We start from the raw sequence: 6697 nt of genomic DNA on the forward strand, positions 1-6697 counted from the left end.
AGGGAGGAGGAGCTGCAGGAAGTTTCCACTGCTGCCAAGGAAGGCAGCACAGCCTAGTGTTGGGGGAAGGGAGCAGCTGGCTGCAGGGCCTGAACAGGCCAAGTTCTCTGTTTGCAGGCTGCCTGTCTGAGCCTGCAGCATGTAGGGGGCCAGGCTTGTGCCTTGGCCCTGCCTGGGATGCCAACATGCTCAGTGCACAGCAGGCTCATTCCTAATGAAGCCGGGATGGTACCGACCACTGGGTGCAGTGAGGTCTGCAAGGCCTTGACTTGCCTGTGCCTACGGTTAGCATACATCTGGGTTTTCCTGGACACGACCTCTTTGTTTTTTTGATCTGCCCATCTGTGTCCAGGAGGATTTTTCAAATAGGAGGAAATGTCTGGGATTTTTCCTTTCAGAGCAGACCTTGCAGCTCAGAAAGAGCTGTCTCCATGCCCCGACTGGTCCCTCCCATACAGCTGCAGCTGCCAGCAGCATAAACTGCTCCTTGTCAGAATTTGCTGCCTATGTTGTACTGAGCATATAATATGCCCCAGCCTGGCCTGCCAGGTAAGTGGAGATGCCACTGCCTCTCAGCTGGGCTGCCTTCCCTGACGTAGGGCCTCAGAGCCTGGCCAAGAGGGGTGACAGGGCCAGACCCTGGCTCTTCACCCCGAGGAGAGGCCTGCAGGGAGGCGCTGATGGGCTGGCGCTGCATCCTGGGCATGCGCCAGCTGCCCCCCATCTTGAGAGTGAGACTGCAGGAACCCCGTCCAGTACCCCCAAATATCCCCTCCCACTGCACATGCACCCCCCAAATACCTCCCTCCCAGTACACACACACCCCTCCAGTTCCCCCTCCCTATTCCCCTGGCAGTGGCCTCTATTTTGGAACTCGAAATATGTAACTCTACCTGTGCCCATCCTTGCCGGGCAGCTCCATGTGTGGCAATGAGAACGGATCGCTGTGCCACATCAGGGTCCCTCCCTCAGCTGGGGGGATGCCAGGAGTCTGCATTTGTCCGGTGTCCTGCTGTGCTCAATCACTTGAATCTCCATCCTATGTGCTGGGGATGCTGGGCACAGACATGCCAAGTCTCACTCACATTGGGTATGAGCCTCACTCATTAGCATGATATCTCTTTCCCACATACATTCCTAAGCGTATCTTACCCATTTTGAGTAAATAGATAATATTTTTACTCAGGCACTGCAATAAAAAACAATACATCCAGGCCCTCAGGCACTGGGCCTGGTGCTTGCAAAACTGCTTTCCAAGCTTGTGTACTGTGGTAACTATGACAGGTTTCAGAGGAACAGCCGTGTTAGTCTGTATTCGCAAAAAGAAAAGGAGTACTTGTGGCACCTTAGAGACTAACCAATTTATTTGAGCATGAGCTTGTGTAGCTCACGAAAGCTCATGCTCAAATAAATTGGTTAGTCTCTAAAGTGCCACAAGTACTCCTTTTCTTTTTGTGGTAACTATGGAGACTACAAGCCCACCTTGAGAGAAGACTATGCAGGAGGAGGGGTGTTTGACAGTCAAGAAAATGAGTTTGCCCAAAAAACAAGCAGGACTTGATTGAAAGTTTGCGGGTTCTGCAAAATACAGTTCAAAAGTTAAGCCACACTGGACAAATTCATGTCCTCTGGGATCTCCAACCATCTACATTTTCATTCTAACCAGCAAATAATTGTTAAAACCCACTGGTTTGCATTGCAAAGAGAATTCTTACCTGCCCTAGACTTTAGTATGAGCTAGGAAATTGAAGTGTTTCAGATGCAATATTAAGCAGTGTACATTTTAAAAAGTTATTAAGTGCTGGTTGGATTAAAAGCCAGGACTACTGGATGTCACCAAGGAGCAAAAAGGAGAGTCCCTGTACTAAGCAATGACCTGACATATCCCTGGAAAGTCTTACTCTTTGAGGCTGTAAATCTCACTCTTAAGGACAGCCAACCCTTGGCATCTCTGTGGGCACCACTGCCTGTATTAAGGCAAACCCCACATAGGGTTGCCAACTTTCTAATTCCAGAAAACCGACCGCCCTTGCCCTGCCCACTGCCTCGCCCCTTCCCTGAGGTCCCACCCTGCCCCTTCCTGAGGCCCCATCACCCGTTCACTCCGTCCGCCGTTCACTCCATTCCCCTCCCTCCGTCGCTTGCTCTCACCCACCCTCTCTCACATGCTCATTTTCACTGCAAGGCCCAAACAGGCATATTTATTGTTTTGACAGATGCATTATGCTAAGTTCTGGTTTTATTTGTTACAGGATGCTAGAGCTGGCAGCATTATTCATTATTTTATTCAAGCCTAATTTAATGGTGTCAAAAAGGGTAATTTTTTAAAAAAATGAAATTTCACAAAGGTTTTCATGATTCTTTCTCTCCCCTCTTCCCATTTTTTGTAACCAGCTCCATGTTTTATGTTCACTAAAGTTATTGTAATTTTATCTGTGGAATTAGGACCACACATTATCACAGCTGCAATGGGTCCATTAAAGCCCCACTCCTGAAGCCCAAATACAAATCCATAGAGCACAACCACAGAAATACACACCTGTCCAGACACCTATATAAATAAATCTGTAGAAACTGACACCCACACCAACATGCAGATACACACATGTATTCATGTGTACACATCTAGCATGCATTAACACATATACTTCTACATTATTTAATATTACAATTGTTGTTTAGTGCCTAGAGACCCCAACTAAGATCAGGGTTCCCGGGTGGTAGGTGCTGGACATACACATAAAAAGAGAAAGTCTGCAACAAAGAGTTTATAATGTAGCTAGACAAAGGTGGGGAGAAATGTGTGATACATTGGCTCTTCTAAAAAAAGAACAGGAGTACTTGTGGCACCTTAGAGACTAACAAATTTATTTGAGCATAAGCTTTCGTGGGCTACAGCCCACTTCATCAGATGCATGCAGTGGAAAATACAGTAGGACGATTTTATATACACAGAGAACATGAAACAATGGGTGTTACCATACACACTATAATGAGAGTGATCAGTTAAGGTGAGCTATTACCAGAAGGAAAGAAAAAAAACAAAAAAACAACCCCTTTTGTTGTGATAATCAAGATGGACCATTTCCAGCAGTTGACAAGAACAAGTGAGGAACAGTAGGGGGGGGAAATAAATATGGGGAAATTGTTTTACTTTGTGTAATGACACATCTACTCCCAGTCTTTATTCAAGCCTAATTTAATGGTGTCCAGTTTGCAAATTAATTCCAATTCAGCAGTCTCCCGTTGGAGTCTGTTTTTGAAGTTTTTTTGTTGTAATATTGCGACTTTTAGGTCTGTAATCGAGTGACCAGAGAGATTGAAGTGTTCTCCGACTGGTTTTTGAATGTTATAATGTTATAATTCTTGACGTCTGATTTGTGTCCATTTATTCTTTTGCATAGAGACTGTCCGGTTTGGCCAATGTACATGGCAGAGGGGCATTGCTGGCACATGATGCCATATATCACATTGGTAGATGTGCAGGTGAACGAGCCTCTGATAGTGTGGCTGATGTGATTAGGCCCTCTGATGGTGTCCCCTGAGTAGATATGTGGACACAGTTGGCAACGGGCTTTGTTGCAAGGATAGGTTCCTGGGTTAGTGTTTTTGTTGTGTGGTTTGTATTGATCCCAGAGTCAGAGCCAGCCTCCATCTGACCGTCCAATCAGGACCCTCTGTCAGTGCAACCCTTCCCCTCCCTCCATGCTACAGAAACTCCCTGATTCTCTCCCATGGCACAGCTCCCCACCAGCCTCCTCACCCCATGGAAAAGCAGAGAGTGACAGCTGAGGAGCGGCTGCTGCCTCTAACCAGTGCTGGCCTGAGAACCTGGGGCTGGAGTCTCTCCCCATAGGGCCGTTTCAGGAAACAGGAGATGGGTGGAGGGTCAGCCATGATAAAGGGGGGCATGGGTGACCCCGGGGGATGATCAGTGGCAGCCTTCGGAAGGGGTCCCCGCAGCACAGCGAGAGGGGAGCTCCTGGAGAGATGCCATCCTGCTGCTGCCTCTGGGGAGGTCGAAGGGAATCCTCCCCATGGCAGACGGAGCTGTTCTGCAGCTGATGAAGCAAACCTCATTAGGAAGAAAACCTTCCTCCTCCCCTGCTCTGCAGCCAGTACTGTTCTCAGTGACCACATGACATAGAATGCCAGGAAGTGCTACTGCGCCAGCATCCCTGCCTGGAAGGAGACACACCAGATCCACTAGCAAGGGCTAGAAAAGGATCCGCTGGGGTTGCAGAGGAGACACAAAGCAGATGGAAAGGAGTACTTGTGGCACCTTAGAGACTAACCAATTTATTTGAGCATGAGCTTTCGTGAGCTACAGCTCACTTCATCAGATGTATACCGTGGAAACTGCAGCAGACTTTATATACACACAGAGAATATGAAACAATACCTCCTCCCACCCCACTGTCCTGCTGGTAATAGCTTATCTAAAGTGATCAACAGGTGGGCCATTTCCAGCACAAATCCAGGTTTTCTCACCCTCCACCCCCCCCACACAAATTCACTCTCCTGCTGGTGCTAGCCCATCCAAAGTGACAACTCTTTACATAATCAAGTCGGGCTATTTCCTGCATAGATCCAGGTTTTCTCACATCCCCCCCACCCCCATACACACACAAACTCACTCTCCTGCTGGTAATAGCCCATCTAAACTGACCACTCTCCAAGTTTAAATCCAAGTTAAACCAGAACATCTGGGGGGGGGGGAGGAAAAAACAAGAGGAAACAGGCTACCTTGCATAATGACTTAGCCACTCCCAGTCTCTATTTAAGCCTAAATTAATAGTATCCAATTTGCAAATGAATTCCAATTCAGCAGTTTCTCGCTGGAGTCTGGATTTGAAGTTTTTTTGTTTTAAGATAGTGACCTTCATGTCTGTGATTGCGTGACCAGAGAGATTGAAGTGTTCTCCGACTGGTTTATGAATGTTATAATTCTTGACATCTGATTTGTGTCCATTTATTCTTTTACGTAGAGACTGTCCAGTTTGACCAATGTACATGGCAGAGGGGCATTGCTGGCACATGATGGCATATATCACATTGGTGGATGTGCAGGTGAACGAGCCTCTGATAGTGTGGCTGATGTTATTAGGCCCTGTGATGGTGTCCCCTGAATAGATATGTGGGCACAATTGGCAACGGGCTTTGTTGCAAGGATAAGTTCCTGGGTTAGTGGTTCTGTTGTGTGGTATGTGGTTGTTGGTGAGTATTTGCTTCAGGTTGCGGGGCTGTCTGTAGGCAAGGACTGGCCTGTCTCCCAAGACTTGTGAGAGTGTTGGGTCATCCTTTAGGATAGGTTGTAGATCCTTAATAATGCATTGGAGGGGTTTTAGTTGGGGGCTGAAGGTGACCGCTAATGGCGTTCTGTTATTTTCTTTGTTAGGCCTGTCCTGTAGTAGGTAACTTCTGGGAACTCTTCTGGCTCTATCAATCTGTTTCTTTACTTCTGCAGGTGGGTATTGTAGTTGTAAGAAAGCTTGACAGAGATCTTGTAGGTGTTTGTCTCTGTCTGAGGGGTTGGAGCAAATGCGGTTGTATCGCAGAGCTTGGCTGTAGACGATGGATCGTGTGGTGTGGTCAGGGTGAAAGCTGGAGGCATGCAGGTAGGAATAGCGGTCAGTAGGTTTCCGGTATAGGGTGGTGTTTATGTGGCCATCGTTTATTAGCACTGTAGTGTCCAGGAAGTGGATCTCTTGTGTGGACTGGACCAGGCTGAGGTTGGTGGTGGGATGGAAATTGTTGAAATCATGGTGGAATTCCTCAAGGGCTTCTTTTCCATGGGTCCAGATGATGAAGATGTCATCAATATAGCACAAGTAGAGTAGGGGCTTTAGGGGACGAGAGCTGAGGAAGCGTTGTTCTAAATCAGCCATAAAAATGTTGGCATACTGTGGGGCCATGCGGGTACCCATAGCAGTGCCGCTGATCTGAAGGTATACATTGTCCCCAAATGGAGACACTCCTTGCTCCAGCCTGGGAAGGATTTTCTCCTAGCATCCAGGGGAGGGGAGGGGATTGGATCAGGGTGGTAGGGAGCGAGCCCTTAATGTTGCTTTGTGATGGCTCACCTTGGATTAGCAATGATTTCTGATCTAAGGCTTAAGAATTTCCCTTGGCCTGTTATTGAAAAGCTACGGTGCTGCTGTTTGGCATTTGACTGTCAGGTGTTTTGTCTTTATTTATGGTGCTGATGGGGCTTTGAAATCACCCAGAAGCCCTGCTGGCTAGCTACAAAACCTGTGTCTGAGTTTAGAAAGCAAGCAAGTAAAGACTGTATTCTGTTACCCCTCCAGCCTGCAAAGGCCCCCTGAAGGAGCTGGATTTCTCAGATTCAGAGTTGCTTGTAAATACTTGTTTCTTTTTTATGCAACATCTTGAAGTGTTCTTGGTATCTTTTTTCCCCTGCTGCTAAACAGCTTAGGTGTGCAGGATTTTTTACATTAACCTGCAGGTAAGAATGGCATTCACTTGCAAGATTCAAAGAATCAAGCAGGACTGTATGGCCGTGCTTTGAGCTAATTGGATGTTGATGTTTGTGGGGAGTGGGCTAATTGTTTGTTCAGTCTGAGGCACAAGGAACTGAATACTGCCCTGGGGACTCCCACCAGCCATTTTGCCAGCAGGGTGTGCAGTGGGAAGGAGTGGAGAGATTATTGCAAAGGTTTAGGAGGTAAACTGGATC

Source organism: Caretta caretta, chromosome 10 (assembly GCF_965140235.1).
Source record: "Caretta caretta isolate rCarCar2 chromosome 10, rCarCar1.hap1, whole genome shotgun sequence".
In the NCBI taxonomy this organism is placed as follows: domain Eukaryota; kingdom Metazoa; phylum Chordata; order Testudines; family Cheloniidae; genus Caretta; species Caretta caretta.